The 24,413-nt window shown below is 47.3% G+C and overlaps 1 long non-coding RNA gene across 1 annotated transcript in view; it reads left to right on the top strand.

Annotated features, from left to right (window-relative positions):
* The window catches only part of LOC103729889, a 50,463-nt gene that overhangs the window by 21,438 nt on the left and 4,612 nt on the right, over positions 1–24,413 (top strand). The window contains exon 2 of the long non-coding RNA XR_001872324.2: positions 23,994–24,156. This is a non-coding gene — a long non-coding RNA (uncharacterized LOC103729889). The remainder of the gene's footprint in view (positions 1–23,993; positions 24,157–24,413) is intronic.

The raw sequence follows: 24,413 nt of genomic DNA on the forward strand, positions 1-24,413 counted from the left end.
ATATATATATATATGTGACCTGAGGGTATGCACACTGGAAAGCCTTTACCCAGCATGTGTCATGCCTTCTCTTCCTGGCTTTCCCCAGATTGTGTCCTTTAGCAACCTCCCCAAATCCAGGAGGCCAAGTGTGATTAGGGCCAAATTATATACAGTTGGCTGGGAAGAGTGGCTGGACAATCTGGTGAGGGTCCAAATGACCCTGCTTGGCCCTCCTTTAATGAATGAGCACAACCATCAACAAGCCCAATTGTGACGCTGTTTAGCGATCAGGCTCAGCTGAAGACGTGATGATGATAGTTATTTCATGCAGAAGGGACTGCTATATAGCATCATCTTATTAAAAGGACTTGGAATTTCAAATGATTTGGTGCTAGGATCCACACATGAGGGAGAACATATGTCATTTGTTGTTCTGAGTCTGTGTTACTTCACTTAGTATAACAGTTTCTAGATCCATCTATTTATCTGCAAATTTCATTATTTCATCTTTCTTTACTGTGAATAGAACTCCATTGTGTAAACATACCACATTTTCGTTAACTGCTCATCAGTTGAGGGGCACTTAGGTTGCTTCCATCTGTTAGCTATTGTGAAAAGAGCAGCAACAAACATGGTTGTACAAGTGTCTCTACAATAGGGTGAGTCTTTTGGGTATATGCCAAGGAGTGGTATAACCAGTTCATATGGTAGGTTCATTTTCAGTTTTTTAAGAGTTCTCCACAATGTTTTCCATAGAGGTTGCAGGAGTTTGCAATCCCACCAGCAGTGAATGAGCATTCCCCTTTCTCCACATCCTCGCCAGCATTCGGTATCATTTGTTCTCTTGATCCTAGACAGTCTGATTAGGGTAAGGTGATACCTTAGGGTGGTTTTAATTTGCAACAAATAAAAAAAAAATTTTAATTTATCTTCATTTTATGTGCATGAGTGTTTTGCCTGCATATATGTAAGTGCATCACATGTGTGCAATGCCCACAGAGGCTAGAAGAGGGCATAAGCTCCCCCAACCTGGAGTAACAGATAGTTGCTAGCCACCATGTGGGTGCTGGGAACTGAACCTGGGTCTTCTGGAAAAACAGTAAGTGCTCTTAACCCCTAATCCATGTCTTCACCACCCATCCCTTTCCTTTTAAGAACAAGTCTCATGAAGCTTAGGCTGGCCTCAGACCTTTTACTTCCTGAGTACTGAGATTAGAAACCTGTGCCATCACACTTAGTGAATATGATACTGCAGACGGAATCTAGGACTTTGTACATTCAAGACACTCATCCAACTCAGCTATATCCCCAGCATGTAGCCCAGGCTGGCCTCAATCCTTGAACTTCCTGAGTACTGAGATTATAGACATGTACCATCACATGCATTGTGTTTGATGCTGGACACAAAATCTGTGCTTTGTGCATTCAAGACAAATATTCCTCTAACTCAACTCTATTCCCAGCTGTAGCCCAGGCTGGCTTCAAACCTTGAACCTCCTGAGAACTGAGGTTACAGACACGTGCCATCACACTCAATGTATATGATGCTGCAGATGGAGCTAGGGCTTTGTACGTTAAAGGCAAGCACTCGTCCATCTCAGCTCCATCCCCATCTCTTACTTTTTAATTAATTTTCCTTGTGTGCATTATTGGGAAGGGGGATGTCATTTTACATTTTGAATATGCAAGAAGGAAGAAGTTACTAGAAGAGTAGCACACGCACATGCACCTGCCCTTCCAGAGGCCTGTCAGGTCACAGCTGCATCAACCCTGCTGCTCCTGTGACCTCATTTGCACCTGCAGCTTGTTCCACCTAGAATTGACAGGCCTCCAAAGGCCCCCAGGGCATTCGCACTCTCTTCCCCTGCTTGGAGCAGTCCCTGTCCACTACTGCTTCCCTCAGGTCTTTGCTCAGATATGACCTCCTCAGAGAGCCGGCCTCTGGGCACTGTGCTGTGAGAGCCTTCTGTCTACCCATGCTGGAACTGGAGTTAGGATGGTTGTTAGTCACCATGGGTGTGCTGGGATTCAAACCCAGGACTTCTGCAAGAACAGCCAGTGCTTTTAACTGCTGGGTCATCTCTCCAGCCCTGAGTTAAGTTAAAGATAAAAATAAGAAACAGCAACCACCCTAGTGCCATTGAGATGGCTCAGCAGGTAAAGGAACCTGCCACCAAGCCTGACAACCTAAGGTCAGTTAAGCCTGACAACCCAAGATCAGTCCCTATGACTCACATGATAGAAAGAAAGAACAGTCTCCCAAAAGCTGTCCTCTCCCTGACCTCCACATGTGTGCTGTTGCACATGCAAGAACACACACATACATACACATGCACACTAAAATTTTTAAAAATTTACTAAATTTTTTTAGTAAAAAAATGACAAAGATAATGCCAACCAAGAGGAGACATCTTGAAAGTGAGAACTGGATGAAGAAAGTAGGCTTGTTCAGTGTGAAGCAGAGCAGGAGGTCCATAAGGGAGGCTGGACACCAGACTTGGAGCTGGCTATGCTGGCAGAATGGTGGAAAGGGAGAGGAGGCATTCTGTCTTAATTACTCTTCCTGCTACTGTGATAAAATACCCTGACAAAAGTAACTTAAGGGAGAAAGGGTTTATTTTGATCATAGTGAGGTCATAAACAATCATAACCAGGAAGTCACAGTAGCAAGAACTTAAGGCAACTGATTACATTGCATCCATAGAAAGCAAACAGAGTGATGAATGTTTGTGTTCAGTTCACTTTCTCCTTTTGTTGGTGTTAAATATGCATCTGATCAGGGCTGGAGAGATGGCTCAGCAGTTAAGAACACTTAACTGAGACTGTTCTTGCAGAAGACCCCAGTTCAAATCCCAGCACCCACATGGGATCTAACAACTGTCTGTAACTCCAGTCCCAGGGCATCCAACAGCCTCTTCTGTCCTCCGTGGGCATTTCACAACTTGGGTGGACTTACCTACATGCAGGCATAACACTCATACACATAAAATAAAAATAATAAGCCAGGCGTGGTGGCGCATGCCTTTAATCCCAGGACTTGGGAGCAGAGGCAGGCAGATCTCTATGAGTTCAAAGGCAGCCTGGTCTACATAGTGAGTTCCAGGACAGCTGGGGCGTTCCAGGCCAACTAGGGCTACAGGGAGACCCTGTCTCAAAAAGACCAAAAAAATATAAATAAATAAATAAATAAATAAATAAATAAATAAATAAATAAATTTTTTAAATGTATCTGATCATATCCACCCCAAACTTTATCATTTATGTAGTGCAGGATTCCAGCCTTGGGAATGGTGCCACCCACAGTGGGTGTGTCTTTTCCACCTCAGTTAATGCAGTCAAGATAATCCTTCTTAGATCTGTTGGCAGTTGATAGATGCTGGGGAGAGTCAGCTTTCCTTACTGGTGTGAGGCCTGGTAAGTCGACCAGGCTCCATGGGATAGACCCACACCCAAGAGCATTTAGGAACACAGATTATACTCGAAAGGCCTTAACAAAAAGACAAATAATAATAGAGGACATGAGGCGGGGAGGAGGGGAGGAGAGTCTGAATATGACCAAAATACACTGCATGAAATTCTCAAATCAAATATTTTTTAAAGCCTCTTCAGGCATGCCCAGAGGCCCAACTCCCAGGTCATTCTAGATGTCATTAAGTCGTCAGTTGAAATTAACCATCAGGCCTTCCTAGCCTGAAAGAGAGGAACTGGAAGAACAGGGCTTCATCTAGACAAGGTTCATTGAGAGACAGAGGGAGCGGAGTAGCAGAAGCACCCAGGGTTCCTCATAAAGGGCTGTCCACCAATGACCCTTTCAGAAGTTGAACAAAAGATGGAGACTATCTGCAAGAGCCAGTTCACAGGTCCCCAAGTCTGTTCACTGCATGCTGCCAGCCTTACCTAGACCACCGAGAGAGGGTATGGACAGCTTACTGAGTACCCAACTATTCCTTTGCCTCTCTGTACTTATCCAAGCCTCCTGTCACCCAATATTCTCCCTATTCTATAAGCAAGGAGGAGTTGCAGAAAATGGGAGCAGTTGGCTCAGGGTCACACAGTGGGACAGTGGCAGGCCTGAGTGCAGCCATCAGGCCTTCATGATGGAAGGGGGTGGAGACTTCAGGACACAAAAACCAGAGCTCCAGGAAGTGTTGGCTTCTCTTGATGAAGCATAGGAACCAAGCCTGGGCACAGCAGCAGGCCAAAGCAGAGATCTGCACCCTTACCATGTGACTCCCAGCATTCCAAGGGAGTTTATTTCAAGGCAGGTTTGAGTAGATAATATTGAATAACTTGCCTGTCAACCCTGACCACCCCCCACTGGGCATGGGACAGAACAGGACAGTGGCACTGTGGCCAGTGCTCTGCTCCCTCATCTGGGCCCTTTCAGTTGTAGGCCCTGGCTGGGCTGGGCACAGTTATCTCTTAGGAACATCCTTGATTATTGTACTTTGGTAGGAGGCCTCCCAACACCTGGCCCGTTCCTCTCCCACCCTCTGAGGCAGAACTGTGGTCCAGCCCCTTCTTGCCCCCAGTCTCTGCCTTGTACCTCCAGTGTACAAATTTGCCGCCCATCCCAGCCAAGAGTGATGTTTTGATGATGGAAGCCCCAGGTGTTCCTGCCATGCTGATTGACAGCCCAGACCCCTCCACTCCTTCACAGCTTTGCATGAATGAAAGGTAGACACAAGGACATGGTGTTCCCAGGTGTGTGCTTGTATTGTCCCCAAGGAAGCTGGTGGGAAAGCAGCTCTCTGCTGACATTTCATCCTGGTAAAATAAATACCCTGTACCCACCAGGCCAGAATGAAGCAAGAGAAAAGGGCCTACATTTCCATTGATTCTGGCTTTGCAGGTTTTGTTTTCTCTCTGTTTCATGTTTTGGGTTCCATATATTTGTGTGTGTTGGGGGTGGGGGATGCTTACAGAAGCAGAAATAACCCCTGAGTTTTCTGGGGTCCAGTTTCCTATCTTCTGGATTCAGCATCCACAGTAGAGAAATGCTTGGACATCCCTCCACCTTTGCAAGTCAGACTAGCAATTCTTAAGATGACCCGAAAAGGGGAAGATAAGTATTTCCATTGTGCTATTTTACCCATCATTAAACTTTGTGAAGAATATTTTGACACCATCTCAGTGGAGCGGACACCTGTCAAGTCCTAATGTGCAAGCTGGACCGCTTTGAGTTGGTTGTACACACTGAGTGTGAACCCAACACTGCCCGAGTCACCAGCTCTTTGTGCCGGGAGGAGGTCAGCATCTTCCTCGCCCTCAGGCAGACCACTAAGGTACATAGGGTAAGTGGAACTTCCTTGATTGACATGCGTTTGACTGCATTCAGCTGCATCCCAGGGCCTCAGTCAACACTGCCTTCATGAAGCACCTGAGCTTGTCAGTCTCCGGTGGGTGTTGGGTTTCAGTGTACACAGCCTTGGGCGGGGTTACCTTGAGTACAGTTATGCCAGAGGACTTCTTAGTTCAGTATCCCAGGAGACCCACAAAGCAAGGACAGCAGCTCTGCAAGAGGGGAGCAGCAAGGACTGCAGCAGCAAGCAAGGCAAGCAGCAAACAGCAGCTTTCACCACCCTCTCTTCCTCATTTCTGTAGCTCAAGGAAGAGAGTGGCCCTTCCAGCGAGGTCTGGCCCATGTTCTAGGTTCTTTCCTCCAGGAAGTTCTGCCCCCTGAGAACCCCAAGAGCATGGACTCCCAGGGTAGCCTGCCTTGTTTGTGTCCGGTTTGCTCCTTAGTGGCTGTACTTTAAGCAAGTTGAGTAATTGAAGCAATCTTAGTTTCCTTCTCTCTAAGGTGACCCTAATGACCACCTCGGGGTCATTATGGGAGTTAACTGAAGCAATGGCTGCAATGTGAGTAAGTGCACGCACAGTCCCAGCACTTACCAGTGCTCTGGAACCATGAGTGCTGCCCTTAGCTATTAGAGAGTGCCATGCCGTCTACCAGTTCATCTTTGTAGACTGACCTCATCACTGTCACAGCCTTCCATTTCCATCACGCAAGAATTAAGAAGAGCAGGGTAGGAAGGTCTGCTGCGGGCCAGCTTGCCAGGATCTTATCTCATGCTTGGGTCTGGCTATGCCAGATGCTATTTCAAACACACTTCATGGAGAAACGCTGTTGATCCTCGCAGCAGCTCCATTTTCCTTATCTGAGGGACACCTCTTAGTCCCTAGAAATTCTGATCTTTCTGACTCAGCCACTGTGGTGTTGTGATTACAGGTATGCATAATGACAGCTGGTTCCTTCAGTGCTAGGTATCAATCCCAAAGCTTGTACATCCCACTGTTGTATGTTGGAAAGTGGTAGTCAGTAGCTCACTAGAAACCTTGTATGTATACGTAAAGAGTTTTCTTTAGTTTTAGTTTATTTAGCCTTTGTGTATGTATGTCTGTGTACATGTGTGTGATAGTGTAGACATGTTGGTGCCATGGCTCCCATGTGTATAAGTCAGATGGTAACCTCCTGGAGTTGGTTCTTTGTACTGTGTTCTCAGAATTGAATTCAGGTTGTCAAGCTTATATGACAAGCACATTTACCCAATGAGATATCTCACACACCAAGTTTTTACTTATTTTAAAATAAATAAGTAAACATTTAAAATTACTCCTTGGTTTTGGTTTCTAATCTGGAAGATATTGTTAGACAGGGGCAGAAGAGCTTGCTTCATGGTTAAGAGCACTTCCGTAGCACCCAAGTTTGGTTCCCAGCACCTAAGAAGTCAGTTGGCTCATAAGTGTTTGTTAAGTTCAGTTCCAGCAGACCAGATGCACTCTTCTGAAATCTGTGAGCAATTACAAATGCTTGACTTACACACACAGACACATTCACATTCACATTCACATACACTAAAATGTTTTAAAGATACTGTTAGATAAGATACATAGTAAATACAAACCTTTTTGGAGTTGTGATTAGGTTTAGGAGTTTTCAGTGGTCCCTATTACATGAGTTTAGAAGCTTCCTGGAGGAGGTGGAACTGGACCTGGGGCTTCCAGGAATGGAAGGGCTGGGAGCCATTGGGGAGTAATGGGCCTTCCCTGCTTGTCTTGGTTCCTCATGATCAAGGATTCCAGAGCACTAGTTTGACAAGAACTGGTAAGTGTGAAGCTGCTGTTCAAGGAGAGCCTGGCTTGGACTTGGAGTGTTTTAAGAAGCCAGCAGGAGGCAGGGAGGGATTTAGTGGTGTCCCCAAGTTAAAGGCAGGGTGTCAGTGCAGTTCACCCCAGTGAATTCCTTCACATACTGTTACTAACAGCAGTAACAGGGAGAGAAAACCCCTTGACCAAGGCCCAAGGTTCCCAGGTAGTGGCTGAACCTCAGGAGTTTAGGGGAAACTCATGCTGCTGGCTGGCAGTGCCACCTTAGTTTCTGAGTAGCAGGTATAAGGGATGGGGTTCCTGGGTCCTCACCTCTCCTCCTCACAACAAAGCATGACTAGTGGTTGCTCAGTCAACAGTCTCTGGCCTGGTCTGGCACTCCTAAGTCTGTTCCTGGTAATGTCCTGGAGTAGCGAGCAACTACTACAGAGGAGATTCTGATCAGTCCCAGTGGGATGTGGGGACTCAGGGAGACCACCATGTGGTAGAACTGCTCAGGACCCAATCAGAGAGCCTGCCACCCATGGGGTTCCCAGAGCTGCTTGTCTTCACCTTGTTATGTTCCCTATGTGTTCACACCTTGGCACAGGTGACAGACAGGGTGTGGGATGACAAAAGTCCTCTCTGTTGGGAAGCAGTGTGTGGTAGTGCTTGAGGGTTTGAATGTCCTGTCAGACCTGAGACTGTCAGGGCCCCACACCCTACTGTCTGGGCTCACGGGTGTCAGTTGCTCTCAGTGAGTCCAGTAGAACCCAGATGAGCAGTTGGGGGACTGATGAGATGAAGATGGGTTCATGGTGCAGAAAGGAGCATCTAGGGACACTGCAGAGCACAGCACCCACTTTGTTGTCTGGGTGACCAGCAGGCCCAAGTCCCCCCAACTGTACTCTGGCATAGGATGCATGATTTAGTGGGTCCAATGACCCCTCCCTCTGTCCCACCTCTTCCTCTTCCCCCTCAATTTTCCCTCAGAGCGGTTGAGGCATCTCTATGCTACCTCAGCTCCATTGGGATCTGGTCAGCTGCTGTCATCATAACAACATAGAATTTTCTATGCAGATGCTTTTGGTTCTGGGATCAGGTGTTGAGGATTTGGTGGGGCTCAGCCCTGGAGGGGCTCACCTGCATCACATCAGCAGTGAGGGGCAGCATCCTCTAAGCCAGCAGTATTATGCTAGCATGGGCAGGCCCAGGTACTGTGGGACTGCACACAGGACAAGGCACATGTGTAGGCGTGGGGAGGATGGACCCATGGCTGCTGGGCTCTAGTTTCAGATAGTTGCCCTGTTCTATGAGGTCGTCACTAGATGCCAAGCATGTTCTCTTCTTCCGGCCCCAGCTTGAGCCTCATTTTTTTCTGTCTGTTCATCCCCAGTGCTGTATCTATCATTATTGAAAATATTTGTGTTTTTTAAGTTATTTGAGACAGGGGCTTCCTGTCAAGCTGGCCTGAAACTCCCTATGTAGAGCAGGCTGGCCTTGATCTCATAAAGAACCACCTGCCTCTCCCTCCTGAGAGCTGGGACTAAAGGTGTGTACCTCCATGCCTGGCAAAATGATTTGTCTTCATCTCCCCAGCATCCCCCACCCCCACCCCCTGCCTCCTCACCAAGCAGCCCATGAAGGAGCAGGTGGAGAATCTGACCACTCAGCTACATTTGATAACTTGTGAGAGGAATGAGCTGCACAATCGCCTGGCCTTTGTTACCAATGGGGGTGTGTTGGATGAGAGGTAGTGATTATACCCAACTCCCCATGACTCTGTTGACCCGACTGTGTTACCTTCAGCTATTTCCCCTTACCGGCCCAGTTCCAGGAAGGTGCTCCTACAGATGTCCTCTTACACAGACTCATGTTCCTAAATGCTTCCCAGAGCAGAACCTGCAGCCTTGGTAGTTTTGAAAGGGGGACTCAGGCTGTTCTTCTTACTCCAGGTGAAATCCAGAGCCTGTTGCTCAAGTCACACAGCTGCGGGGACTGAGGCCATAGTGTGTGCATGCCCATCATTCAGGTGGTGTAAATTTCATGAATGGCTAGAGCTCTGTGAATTTGTGGTCTCTGTAGTTTCCTGGCAGATGGTGGGTGATCCTGGCAGTTCCTCACTGCCCCTACTCACTGGTTCTGTTCTTTTCACCCTGAGACAATAGTCCTCTCTCGCATCCCTTGTCCTCTGCATCCTTCTCACCCCATGTTGCTGCTTATCTCTGTCTTTTCCTCTCTCTCTCTCTCTCTCTCTCTCTCTCTTTCAGTATTTGCTGTGTATGTGTGTTTGTGTGTTTATGTGTGTGAGAGACAGAGAGACAGACGAGAGAGAGAGAGAGAGAGAGAGAGAGAGAGAGAGAGATGATCTTGAGGGCCAGGAGGTCTGTAACTGGGTCTGAGGATTTACATGTCTCACAGACTTCCAGGTCCTACAGGTCCTGACCTGCCAGGTCCTGACCTGGGAACCATACTCTGGCAGCATGGTCTTGGCCAGTGTGTTCATCCTGACTCCACATTGGAATCCTGTAGGGAAATTAAAAAGGAGCCAGGATGTTGGGTCTCACCCTCAGAAATGCTGCAGGATGTGGGTATTTGTGTGATGGGCACCCAAGACTGAGAATCAGTGTTCTGAAGACAGGCAAACCTTCATCATAGGTTTCTGGTAGAACCAGGCCTGTGGCACTGACTCCTTAAAACTTCGTAGAGAACAAGTCTTCCCTTCCAGGCCCATTCAGAGAGCTGATGCAGCCACAGCTCCCTTTATTTAGACGACTTACCTCTGTTTGCCTGGGGCTAGGACAGAAGTTTAACAAGCCCCAGGAGGTCACAGAGTATAGGATATGAAGATTTGGCATCTACTGCCCAGAGTCAGTTTAATTCTTGAGGCTTGTCATCATGGGACACTTTTCTCCTGGGGCCAGGCCCTACCACACTTTGAGTCCTGCTGCTGAGAGGCTGAAGATGGAGTGTTTGGAGCTAGTGTCCCACCTGGAGAACTTGAAAGAGCACATCAACGCATTAGAGAAGTGCAATGAGCTGGTGAAAAAGAGTGACTTCCGGTGAGAGCCAGGCTTGCAGGGACCCAGCAGTGTGGGCTCTGATTCTAGCCCTGCTTCTTCTGCCCCTTAGCAAGTAGTCTGACTTCTGCAAGAGGACTTGTGCCTTTTAAACTCAGTTCATGAGTGTGACAGAGACTGTTAGTCCTTCCTGTCTTCTTGCCAGCTTCAGAAGCCAGTGGCTAGAAGAGCAATTGATGACATGAGGCAGAAGGTCAGGCAGCTCTGGAGTTCTGGGCTCTGGCAGGGGCTTTACTGAGCTTGTGGCCGTGGGATCAGTAGATGTGTGTGCAGTCCTTGGGTCTCCTGTTGCCCTCAGGGTATGTTTGTCCTCCACCTGCTCATGGGCCTCAGACCCCAGGACATATAGGTATAGGTTGGGGCATGAACCTGTTCCTTGATTTCACATGTATCCTTTGGAGTATCAGGATTTTCCATAGTAGTTTGAGTTTTTGGCTGTTCACTGACTTTGGCCTTCCTCTGGGTGCTGATGGCCTAGATGCTATGGGCTCTTCACTGGGTCTTGGGATTTTTGGAGCCTGGCTGGATTGCTGGGGCCTGGAGGTGGGGGTGAAGATGGACTCACTCGGCAGGTGTTCAGCAGCCTCCACAGCCAGATCCTGGATGAACGGACTCAGTTGAAGGAGAAAGTGGAGATGCAGAGGCAGGAGAACAGAAAGCTTCTGCAGGAGTGGAACGTACTACAGAAGTCCTTGGAGGACAGTGAAAGGTTCATTGAAGCAGACCCGAAGATCAGGGACCTCCTGGCTAAGCAACAGCAGGTAGAGCCAGGCAGCTGAGAGCAGGCTCAGGTCCTCATGTCTGCCTGTCCATTCACCCTTTCTCCTGGGCTCCAATTATATTATTGGCAAACAGATCTTTCTTGCTCTGCTAGTAGCTGTATCCAATGAAGGGGACAGGTCAATCACATAATCATATTATTATTTGGGATATAGCAGAGCGATGTGAGTGAGCCTGAGGTCTGGGGACTGCGGCTCTTTTCCTTTGCCTGGATTCTTTGAGATCCCAGGTGGAAAGAAGCTTGCAGGTAGGAGAGCCCTGTGCAGATACAAAATGAATGAGTCTGATCGTCATCTTTATGTTGGAGTGTGGCCTTTCTTCCTTGTGGTCCCTGTACCCCAAGGTGGTGTCTTCCCTTGTCCAGGTCTTCATTCAGTCTTACAGAGGAGTGAGTAGTGGCCTCTCAGCCCATTCTGCCATGAGTGGCACTGGTGAGTGCCCTCCTGGAGCTTACACTGTGTAGCTGCCAGCTGACCAGGGATGTGGAAGAGCTCATGCCAGCCCAGGTTAGAGTGAGGGAGATTTCTGGCTTCAAGAGGAACGTTTCTGCAACAACCACAACTTTGAGCATTTTTAGACCCCAAGGCATCTGAAAAGGTAGGGTTTGCTCAAAACACAGATGGTATCCTTAGTCTAAACTCACCTCTTTATAGCATGCTGTCATCCTCAGGGCTCTGTGGGGGGCAGGGCGGATCTGGAGGGTGTGGAGACCTGAAGAGGATATCTAATGTCCCCCTCACTCTTTTTGTGTTCTCTTGCCTTGAGACTGGGTCTCCGTGACCCTGAGGCTCGCTGTTTCTGCTACACTGGCTGGCCTTTGGGATGTTAAGAGCCCCTCATCACTGGGTTAGTGTCCTGTCTTGTTCTGTCTCATCTAATTGCTAGAAGGGTCAGTTTTTCCAAAAGACAGTTTCCCTGACTTTCACTTCGTTTTCTTTGTTAATTTGGATGTGAGATGTAACAAGAATCATACAATATATGTATTTAAAATTTTTTATTGAATTTTTGTGATTTCCCTACAATATAATTTAATGTATTTAGATCCACTTATCTATCCTTTCATGCAATTTAATGTACTCTAATGTATATATACAAAGGACTACAAAGTCAAATTTGTGTCCCCAAATATCCTTCAGTGTGGGTGCATCCACCGGGTCCTGGTTGACCTACCAATAGTGTCACCATTAAAAGAGACAGGCTCTCCCCCTCCTAGAAGCCATTGGTTGCCAATAGTTCCCTGGGTAAGGTTAGGGATTCTTTACCACTTCCCTGTGTCTATGCTGAGGTTTTGTCTAGTTTGATCTTGCATGGGACTTATGCCTGCTCTCAGCTATGCTGTGACTTCATATTACTAACTGACCAGACGTCTGGAAAAGTCTATTTTCTTGTGGTCATCCACCTTCTCTGGTTCTTACAGTCTTCTGCCCTCTTCTGCAATGATTCCTGAGCCTTGGTTGGCAGAAGTTTGATATAGATGTCCTATTCAGGGGTCAGTGCTCTGCACCCTCTTGTGCTCTGCACATTGGGAAGTTGTGTGTTTCTGTATTGTTAATCACCATCCGCTGTATAAAGAAGATTCTCTGGTGAGACGTGAGAGATGCTTTCATCTATAGGCGTAACAAAACTTCATTAGGAGTTAGTTTAACACTACAACTCTCTAGTAGAAAACTACTATTAGGCTTTCTTCTCTGACCCTGGGATCTGTCTAGTCTCAGGTTCCTAGGCCTGATATCAATGTAGGTGTGGGCTCTATCTTATGAGGCAGAACTTAAATCCAATTACAAAGTAGGAACTCCCAGTATGTTCAGGCCAGTACTGTACCTGAGTATGGATATTTAAAAAATGAAACAGCATTTTTCATTTTCCCTTAACAGATATAACTCTCATGATTTCAACTTTGTGTACAGAGAGATGTTCACATCTGATTTCTCTCACAACAGGTAGTTGTGCAGTGCATCTTCTTGCTGACGTGTTGTTGCTGACTGTATTGTGTGTGTTGTTCTGTCTTAGGACAAATTCCCCTTCATAGTGTTTCAGACTATAGAGCTTTAGACAAGCACTGCCCTGGATTCAACCAGCTTCCTATGGACAGACCCTGGGCTGGTTACAGTGTTCTCCACTGTGTACTGTATTCCACTGAGAAGCTGCTCACAGGGGTTATTTTCTTTCCCTGATGGTATCGAGGTCATTTGTGAGGATCAGGTTAGGTGCTGTTGGGGGACCTGTGGTAGATGGACTTGGAGCTATAAGGAGGCTTTGTGGGGAACCCTCCTTCCAGGGGAATTGGTCTTGTGAGGTCAGGCCTAGCTGTGAGAGGTTGGTGTTTATTTGGGGGATCACTGAGTCTCGGGTTGGAGGAAGTTTCCTGGAAGGGAAATAAGTTCATGACAGGGGAATACTTTGGAGACTCGGGTTTCTTTCTAGGTTCACAGTCTCATTAATAAAAAAAAATTATCATTGTACTCAGAAGAAAGTTTGAGGACAATTTTATTAGTGATTGATAGAAAAACAACAGTACTGGTCAGCTTGAGTAGCTGGCAAAGGAGCCCCAGGGATCCAGCTTTCTGCACCTGTGCCCTGAGATTACAAGGCTGTGGTTCACACCTGGCTTTCCTTTCCTTTTTTCATGGCTTTGAGCTGGAATTTGGCTCCTACCCTACACAGCTACCTCCTCAGTTCACTGTTTTCTTTTCTAATCTATGAAAGTTGATTTTCTTTTCCAAGGTGTCCCAGGCATTCTTCAATTCCATTAGCCTTAGCTGGGAAGCTTGACATTTGACTGTAAGTGTGTGTGTGTATGTGTGTGTGTGTGTGTGTGTGTGTGTGTGTGTGGGTGTGTGTGTGTGTGTGTATAAAACCCTCCAGGGCTAACATAATCTTCTAATGCTGAGCAGAAACATGATAGACTTGAAGCTGAAGCCCAGCATCTATTGAGGCAGAATGAGCTGCTCATTCAGGAACTAGACATGGAAATCCACATACAGCACCACTTAACCATCTCAGAGAAGAGGTCAGAGCCCAGGATGGGGAGGGAGCCTAGTGGATCCTCTGTTCCTGGGGCCCCTGTCTCATATGATCTTCTGGTCATGTTCCAGGTTCCCAGGTACAGCCAGGAGAAAATCACCTCAGAATATTATAAGGGTTCAAAACACGGGAACTTCCATCCAGGAAACATTATGCTTGACACTTATGTTCCTGAGGAATTGTGTCCCTTTTCTCCCATCTGAGCTCGCTGTTGTGTTAGGAGAATGTCTGTCCTGCCACCCACAGCCAAAAGAATGCACAGCACTAGCACTCCTGGTTCTGGCAGGCACCAGCCTTAAAGCAGAAAAGACACCTAAAAGATGAAGGCTGTCCAGAGGGGGAAACAGCGGGCTCCTGATCAACAGAAAATGGACCCCAGGGCTGTGAGGAGGAGACAGGCACAGGACCTGAGCAGAGCTTTGTATCACTTCTCTGGTTTCTCCCAGTGATTGCCCATTGCCGGGAGCACTTGGCCTGGGGCAGTGTAGTGACAGAAAGGAGCACATCACATAGTGGGAAGTCACCCTCCTGGGTACCTTCCTGATACCACCAACCCTGCTGTACCCTCTGTAAACCCTCTCAGCTCCATGGCTGGGTATCAGAATTTACCTTCTTATGATCCTCTGCTTGTCCTGGCTTGAGCTTTAGACCTCACAGCTCTGAAGACTACAGCCATGGATTCTCATGAGTGAGATGGAGGGCCCAGCATGATGGGAACATACCTGTTAACCCAGGACTGGGCAGACTGAGACAGGAAGGCTGCTGAGAGTTGAAGCCAGCCTGGGTTCCATAGTGAAACCCTACATTAAAAAAAAAAAAAAACACGACAGTGGCTAGAAATGTAGGTCTCTCAGTTGATGAACCTCTACACTGGACCCGCAGAGATGTGGAAGTAGGAAGATAAGAAGTTCAAGGTCAAGGCTGGAGAGATGGATCAGAAGTTTAAGAACACTGACTGCTCTTGCAGAGGACCGGGGTTCGATTCCCAGCACCCACATGTTGGCTACCAACCATTGTAACTCCAGTTTCCGGGGAAACCGATGCCATTTTCTGACCTCTGCGTTGCATGACATGGGTGCTCTTACATTCAGGAAATACACTCATATACCTAAAATATAAATACTAAATAAAATTTTAAAAAATGTCAAGGTCTTCCTAATTACTTAGGGAGTTCCAGCCTGGAATACATGAGACCTTCTGGGGATGTGGCTCCTTTGGTAGAATGCTACCAAGCTGGCACCAGGCCCTGGTTGGATCCCTAGGACAGCATAAATTTGGGAATGGGGTGCATACTTATAAGTACAGCCTGTAATTGCAGCACTCAAAGATAAAGGCAAGAAAGTCCTAATTTCAAAGTCATCTTCAATTACATAGGAAGTTTGAGGCAAGCCTTGGGTACATGAACACCTGTCTCTAAAAAAAGAAATAAAACAAAAATTAAAATTAAAACATTGCCTGTAGAAATGGCTCAGGAGTTAAGAGCTCTTCTAGAGGACCTGAGTTCAGTTCCTAGCACTCACATCAAGCAACTTACAGCCACATGCAACTCCAGCTCCTGGGGATCCTGATGCCCTCTTCTTGCCTCTGGGCATCACATACATGTTTACAAACCCACACCTAGAATCACATGCATACACATAATTTTTTAAAATATTTTATTACTTTTATTTTATGTGTATGAATGTATTGCCTGCATGTATGTGATTGTACCCATGTCATGCAATGCTGAGGAGGTCAGAAGAGGGCTTCAGATTCCCCTGGGTCTGGATTTAAGAAAGGTTCATAGCTGCCATGTGGGTGCTAGGAATCAAACCTGGGTCCTCTGCAAGAGCAGTCAGTGCTCTTAACCACTGAGCCATCTCTCCAGCCCCCAATACACATAATTTTCTGAAATTATTTTTATTTTTTTAATTTATTTATTATATTTATTTTATGTGTATGAGTGTATTTCCTGCATGCATGTGAGTGCACCCGTGGTGTGCAGTGCCACGGAGGTTGGAAGAGGGCTTCAGATTCCCCTGGGTCTGGATTTAAGAAAGGTTCATAGCTGCCATGTGGGTGCTGGGAATCAAACCTGGGTCCTCTGCAAGAGTAGTCAGTGCTTTTAAGTGCTGAGCCACCTCTCCAGCCCCATAAGATTTTTTTTTTCATTTTAAAAATTAAAAAATAAAACAAAAGAACTACATATGTTAAGATTTTATTATTTGGACCTGTTTGTTCTATTGTTCTTTGAGTCAAAATCTTTTTCAGAATTCATGGTAATCCTCCTGCCTCAGCCTTTTAGTCAGAGTACAGGCATAAGCCACCACTCCTGGTTCTTCTGGACTTCTTGGAAAGAAATAAGGAAATTATTTGACTCCATCTAATCTAAGCAGTTCAGTATTTCTGTCTAGAGATTGGCCCCATTTCCTGCTGTTTGACACCTTGGTTCCCAGGTGAGTAAGTGAGCTTTTCAAGTTAGCTTTCCATTACTCTGTTAAAACACTCCAAAACCAATTTGTGGAGGGAAATGTTCCTTTCAGTTTATACCACAGTTCATCATTGAGGAGCACTGCTTACTGACTTGCTCCTCTGGCCTGTGCTCAGCCTGCTTTCTTATGCAACCTAGATTTCCACCCAAGAAATAGAACCACCCACAGTGGGCAGGGCCTTCATGTCTCACTCAATAATCAAGATAAAGTCCCACAGAGAGGCCGAGAGGATGGATGGATAGAGAAACATCCCCAGTGGAGGTTGTGTCTTCCCAGATGCGCCAAGTTCACAGCTGAAGCACATTAACACTTCACTTGATGACATTCCCTGCTTTGTTCAGCATGTATGGGTTCTAGAGACATCTGGAGTCTCCATCATTGTCACCAGTTGTGCCAGGTTCTGTTTCAGGGCTTGTGCATGTGTATCCAAGCCCTCCCTCCAGGCCCGCCTCCTCAGGCACACATTCCAGAGGCTGTTCTCAGAGCAGAAGACACAGGACACAAGCTAGCCATCCCTGTAAAGGATGTTACTGCCATCTAACCAGTCTACTTGCAGTGTTATTGTGTGGACACTTAAATACAAGAATACTTTCTAGGATCTCAGAGAGGTCCCTGCATGTGTAGAACTTGCATCTCGTTGAACATCCTATCAGCCTGATTTCTACGATCAATGTTAGGGTTCAAAGCCCAACTGCCCTTCTCTCTGATGACCTTGGACAGATGACTAAGCCTCTATTTCCCTCACTTTCCTCATGTGAGAGAGAGATGTAATAGTGTCTGACTCTCAAGGTCACTGTGAGGGGGTTTAGGGATGATCATTCATGTGAAGGTCTTCTGTAGTGCCTGGTACATAGTGCACATGAAATGCTTGCAGCTGTGGTGACTGTCACTGAACCTGCCTCTCCAGTATAGGACTTACAGGTGTGGAACACCATGCCTGGCTCAATTGTGTGAACCTGAGGCATGCCAGGTCTTGTGCTGAGGGCCAGCAATGTCCACCAGATACTTCCTAGGAGTCCATGAAGGACTGAGAGCAAAGCTCTGCTGGGTGTCCTGCAGCAAACTCAGCTTGTATTGGCCATGCCCAGTTCTTTCCTGCAGGGCTAGTTGTATCACTGTGGCCAATCCTCCCAGACTCCCAGGAACCAAGATTTGCTTTTCTTGTTCATCTACTCACAGCTGACGTCGTCCTTTGAGTGCAAGTAGCTGTGAACACCCAGGCCAACTCCCTTCACCAGTGAAGAAATGTTGTGATGTCCTATAGCAAGTATGACCATGATCAGGCCACACATATTGTGACAGGACTCGGCCCCCTCAGGTGCATGGGAGGATACCTGTAGCAGAGTTCAGATGTCCCAGCAGGCCTGAAAGCATCAGGGAGTGTGAGGTCCACCATGGGGCTGCTAGGCACTGTCTAGGCAATGGTAAATACCTGCGGGCTAGAAAGATTTCTCAGTGATTAAGAGTCCTTCCTGCCTGTAGAGAGAACCCATGCTGAGTTGTAGGACCCCCATTGGGAAGCTTACAGCCACCTGTAACTCTAGCAACAGGGGATCTGACCCCCACTTCTGGCCTCTGTAGGTAACACACATACACACACACACGAATAAAATAAAAATCTTAAGAGAGAAAAGAAATTTGAATGCATTAATAGGAATTTCTACTTTCCTAGTTACATGAATTATTACTATCGTTGTTGTTGTTGTTGTTGTTGTTGTTGTTAGAATCAGGATTTTCCTGTAACCCCAGCTGGCCTAGAAATCACTATGTAACCACACTCATCTGGAAATCACTATGCAACCATGCTGGCCTGGATCTCTAAGATCTGCCTGCCTCACCCTCCCGGGTGTTGGGATAAAAGGTATGTGCCACTATGCCCAGCTAAAATTCTGAGGTTATTTTTTTAAGTTATTTTTATTTCGTCTTTATGGGTGTTTCACCTGCATGTACATAAGTCTACCTGTGTGGTGCAATGCTTGAGGGGCTAGAAATGGCCATTAGATCTACTGGAACTGGATTAGGGACAATTGTTAGCTGAGGTGTGTGTGGAGGACTGAACCTGAGTTCTCTACAAGAGCAGCCCATGCTCTTAAACACTGAACCATCTCTCCATTCCTGGGAATCCCCTTTGTTGTACACTGTTGCCCCATGTAAGACATCACAAGTGAAGAATATCTCCAATATTATTAACAGTCTAGAGGAAGAAGTGACTGTTCCTCAGAAATCTCCTCATAAACAAAGGCTCCTTCCCCAGAGACCCTGGGCTGGGTCTCCACTCACTGAGAGAGCTGGGTTGCTGGTCTGTGTCCAGATCCATGACACTAATCTGACACATGGGTCAGTATGTGTGGACACTTATTAGGGATACAGGTGCCTGAACTCCACCCTGAACTGACCATCAGAAACTCTGAAGGCAGAGAGGGGGCTCCAACATCTGTGGTTAATCAGTCTACCACGTTTGCATGGGTCAACTTAATGTAATGTCCAGGCAGGGAAGCAGAGTGTCTGTGATTGCGTCTGTCCAGTCCCTGAGGGGGTCATGGAGTTGTCGTCGGGACCTAGCACTTCCTGTTGCCCAACATCAGCAGTGAGAGGCAGTGCATTTCATAGGCACACTAGTGCACCAGCAGGGGTGGACGGTGCTAGTAAATCACATGGAAATGCCCAATTTTATTTTAAGTCTCTCTCTATGGACCAAAGGAAATGCACAAGTTTGGTGCTTAGGATAGAAAGATCGTTGCCAATTTCCTGCTGCATCTCCTCAAGATGAAACAGTGGAGGGGAGAATGGAAGGTTCTGCTCAAGAGAAGAGGGATTGGTACCTGAGGCTTTTTAAGGAGGGAGGGTTTCTATTTTGCTTTTCAGACAGGGTCTCCTGTATTTCAGGCTGGCCTGAACTAGTAATTAGGCAATGATGACCTTGAATTTCTGATCATCCTGCCTTGACTTCCCAAATGTTGGGATCACAAGTGGAGCCACCACATGCAGTGAGTATTGTGCAAGTGACTGATCCCTGGGCTCCGTGCATGTGAGGACATACTCTGCCAATTGACCCAAATCTACAGACTTTATCTGGTGTGTGTGTGTGTGTGTGTGTGTGTGTGTGTGTGTGTGTGTGTGTGTTTTGAGATAGAATCTCACAATGTAGCTCTATCTAGCCTCAGTTACCAACCTTCTGGCCATGTTTTCCTTAATATAGGGCTGGGGGCACACTAGCCTTTGTCTGGAATTGTTTTCTCCTGGTGGTTGGTACCAACCAATCACATCAGGAGCCTCACCACTCTAGCTTCCTCTTCCAATAGCTCATCACATCTTTGTCCACAAGCTGAGGGCTGCACTGTCTTTCTCTTGAGGTCTCTTAGGACAATTTTCATCAGCTAGGACTGTGGCTTCTCTAAGCATACCCCATCCCCTGGCCAAATCCCACATGGGAACCAGCCCTGTGCTCTGCCTGGGTTGTGTTTCTAAGCTTCTACACTGCAGATGGCTGAGCTTTCCTGCTCCACATTCACCCAGGCCCAGTTTCACAGTATCCTTTTCTCTTTCACCTCAGATGAGTAGGGGATTCTAAGGAGGGGAAGTGACATTTCTGCTCAGTGTTAGGAAAGTAATCCTTTGAGTCCCCACAGATGGATGGTGTGATTGTTTTCTCATGGGGCTGAGATAGATCTGTGGCTTTGGGGCAGGAGGAGGCACTGCATTCTGGGAAGGCCCATAGTAGGGCAGCTTGACTTCTGGTAAATAGGTGGAGAGCCAATTAGAAGAGAGCTGAGGGCTGTTCCTTTAACCTCAGCAGTCCCTTCCCTAGACATTCTATTCTGTCCTGGAGAGTCCTTGACAAACTTTGGTGATGCCATCAGTCTTGAGGAGACAGTGACTCCTGGAGGAGCATTTTCTCAGTGCCTATTGGGTTCACTATAGACATTTTGGCAAGACTGACCAGGCTATTTGGGAGAGAGAACGGAGAGCATAGAGAGACCAGAGAGAGGCCAGAGGAAGCTGGTCTTCAGTCTCTGGGGAGACCATCAAGGAGGAGATGGTCCTGGGGAAGGCATAGTGAGTTCTAATAGGTTACAGGGCAGCTTCCTGGAGGAGGTAGGACTTGAGCTGGTCCTTCCAGAAATGGGGCTCTGGAGCAGTGAGTCACTAGGGAGCAATTTGACTTACCTGCTTGTCTTAGTTCTTGACAGTCAAGGATTTCAGGGCAGTAGTTCGTCAGGCCAGAGAGCCAGGAACTGTCAAGGCTGCAGCTGCTGTGCTAGGAGGACCCAGCTTTGACTCTGAGTAGGTTAAGAGGCCTGCAGGAGGCAGGGAGGGACTAAGAGTATCCCCAAGTCAAGACAGAGTGTTACCCCAGTGGAGTCCTTCAAGTGTGGTGTCTGTTCAACCTCAGCAATCGAGAGAAAAGCCCCGCTGGTCAAGGCTGAGGTTCTTAGACTTACAGCAGAAGCACTAGGAGACATGAGACTTTTGGGTGCCATTCCCTGGCAGACTCTCCTCAGTTTTTTGGGTCAACAGATGAGTTAGTCAGAAGGTGTCTAGTGCAGCTGAGGTGCTGTAAGAAGTGGTGGCCCAGGACAAGGACTGGGATCCTTGCTGCCAGCTCTGGTTCTTCGGGGCTGTCAGTCCTGGCTTGGTAAGTGTGGTGACCATGCTCTGCCGTAGAATTGCTTGTCTTTCAACCTCCAGTGTTTGGAGCCAGTACACAGGTAACGCGGGCATTCCTGCACCATCTGACTGCTTCTGGGCATCTCCACTTTTCCCCTTGGCTTCTACACCACATGCTTAAGCCTCTGAAGCCTGACTGCATCCTGTTTAACTATGAACTGAGTGTAGGAGCCAGGGACAAGAACCCTTCTCAGCGATGTCCGTGACCTTTCCCACCTCTCATCCTTGGGAGTGTGTAGTGGTAACCACACTAGTCCAGATGACCAGAGAAGGCAAGGATTTGCAGGATGGTAAAACAGTTGAGTCTGTTTTTTGCAGTCTGTGACCCCACCTCTGCTCACAGCCTTTGTCCTGGTCTGGTACGCCCAAGTGCATTCCTGAGGTTACCTTGGAATAGTAACATCCCAAAGTAGGGAGGAGTCCAGACAGCCATGGTGGGATTTGTGGTTGCTAGGAGACAACTGTGGGGTAGGAGTCATCATGACCAAGTCAGAGAGCCTGCCACCTGTGAGGTTCTCAGGGTTGCTGGTCTTCACCTTGATAAGTTCCTTGGGTGCTCACAATAGGGTGTGGGGACAGCAGAAGTTCATCTCTGTTGGGAAGCAGTGTAGTGTAGTACTTGAGGACTTGAATGTCCTGTCAGAGTAGGTTCTGTATGTGGGCCGTGGTGTCCCATCGTTTGTTCTTATGGGTGTTGGTTCCCCAGTTGTGATGCCAGTATAACCCTGGGGGGCAGCTGGATGCTAATGAGATGAAGATGGGAACATGGTGCAGGAATCAGCAGCCAGGCTGGGTTACACAGATACCCCTATGCATTTTGGTGTCTGGGTTGCCAGCTGGTCCAGGACTGCCCATTCAGACCCTGAGATAACATGCAGGATGGGATGGATCTGGTGGCCCCTCCTTCTGTCTGGCCTCCTCTTCTTCCCTCCCCAGTGCCCCTCAGAGTTAGAGATCCAGCTCTCTGCTGCCTCAGACTCTGCAGATTCCCTCATCTCCCTGAGACAGGCTGTTGGCACCTAGCGCTCCTCAGTTCTGTAGAGAGACTCCAGATGTTTCTTTGGTGCTGCTAGAACATGCTTATGACCCGGAACAAATGGTCTCATCCTGACCTGGTGTCCCTGACGTCCGCTCAGGGACCTGTGAGCTCCAGCTGCTTCTGTCAGGACTTGGATGTACCTGGCCTTTCACATTTTCATTCTCAACAGGTGTTCAGTGGAACTTTCAAAGTTTCCATCCATTGCATGTGACATTAAACAGAGATGAAACTCAGGTGTCTATGGGAAGCAAAATGTTGGGCCCATTATCCAGTGCAGAGCAATGTCACATTTCATTCCACTGTATAACTTTGTGGTATAATGGAAAGGGTAGTCAGTTGTTCACTAAAAACCGTGTTGAATATGGAAGGATTTTTCCTTATTTTATTTTTAATTTATTTATCATATATGCATATGTGTATCTGTGTGCACGATGTATGGGTGACAGTGTTTTCACTCACAAGCCATGGCTCAAGTGTGTAAGTCAAATGAAAACTTTTTGAGATGATTCTTTCCTTCTACTGTGGGTTCTGGGGATGATCCAGCTCAGAGTCAGGCTTTTGTGACAAGCACATTTACCCACTGAGATATCTCACTGTGCAATGCCAGTGGAAGACAGAAGGAGGAGTTGGATCCCCTGGAACTGGGGTTACAGACAGTTCTTAGTCACTATGTGGGTGCTAGAATTTGAATCCTGGTCTTCTGCAGGAGCAGCCAGTGCTCCTAATCACCAAGCTATCTCTCCAATCCCATATTTATTTATTTTAATTTCTAATCTAGATATTCCTAGACAGGGATTGGAGAGGTGACCTGGTGGTTCAGAGCACTTGCTGGTCTTCCACAGAACCCAACTTTGGTTCCCAGCACCCATGTCAGTTGACTCACAACCACCTGTAACTCCAGTTCCAATGTATCATACACTGTCTTCTGGACTCAGAGGGAAACCATACATACATGGTTTTAAGAGTTTTCAGTGGTCCTAAGTACAAAAAGTTTAGAAAGGATGACTAGAGGGAAGCTCAGTATGAGAGTACATACCTGGCATTTGCTAGAAATGTGGCTTGATCCCCTCACATACACACACACACCCCAAATAAAAATGTTCAGAAACTTTTAGTTTAAACTCTTGGATTTGCGGTCTGTTAGAGATCCATTTCCCAGTATTGTGTCTAACAGGCCCTATGACCTGAACACATTATTTAATCTTGATAAGGTTATGTCTCCTGGTGTGCTAAGTAAAGACGACATTCACTTTTGGGGAATAGAATGGGGTGTGAGTGAACAGCATTTCATACACTGCCTGGCAGGAAGTAAATGATGCATAGATCGACTGATTGGGAGCTGGAGGCTCAGGGTGTAGTCCCAGTGCCCCAAGTCTTTAGTCTGGAGCTCATCTCTCAGATGCCTCTCCTGAGTGGGCCACAGTTCCTCATCTCTGATGTGGGGATGAATCTGCTGTGCCCACCTGTGGTTTGTTGTGGAGATGAATGTCACAGGCACAGATTCTTTAGGTCCTGTACTCAGGTGATGAGGACTTGCTTGGGGCTCAGCACTATAGGCCCCAGGACTCATCTGCATCACATCAGCTGTGAGCTGGCAGTGTCCTCCAAGCCAGCATGGCTGGGCTAGTTAGAGCATGTCTAAGGGCAAGGAGAATGCAGTATGGGCTAAAACCACTGTCTGGCTGCTGTAGGTCTGGAAAGGACATAGCTTTGGGCCCCAGCTTTGGGAAGCTCCCCTACTCCTTAGGAGCACCACTAAGGTTCCAAGCAAGTTCTTTTCCTCAGGCTGTTTCTTGGGACAGAGTGGTCTGCCCACTCTGATGTTACTGTGCAAGTTCACTTGTGTTTTTCTACCCACAGGGACAGCTGAGGAGCCAGAATCCCCAACACCCCTCCATGCCAGGCAGCAGGTAAACGAGGAGGTGGCAAACCTGACCACTCAACTACAGCTGATGATCCGCGAGAGAGATGAGCTGCGCAATCACCTGGCCTCCATCACCAATGGGGGGCCCTGGGACGGCAGGTAGTCAGTGTGTCCTGCTCCCTGGTGACTGTCTTATCCTATTTGTATCTTTGCTACTTCTCCTTACCTCCTGGGTTCCCGGAGCTGCACAGAGGTTTCCTCTCCCCAGATGCTTCCACAGGAGAACCTGAAGCCAGGGCAGGAGCAAGGTAGGACACAGGCTGTGATGCTTATTCCACATGACAACCAGAGCCTGTGAACTGAGTCACACAGCTTAGGGATTGAAGTGGTGGTAGTGTGTGTTCCTATCATGTATG

Source organism: Nannospalax galili, unplaced genomic scaffold (assembly GCF_000622305.1).
Source record: "Nannospalax galili isolate Female #2095 unplaced genomic scaffold, S.galili_v1.0 scaffold1753, whole genome shotgun sequence".
Lineage (NCBI taxonomy): Eukaryota > Metazoa > Chordata > Mammalia > Rodentia > Spalacidae > Nannospalax > Nannospalax galili.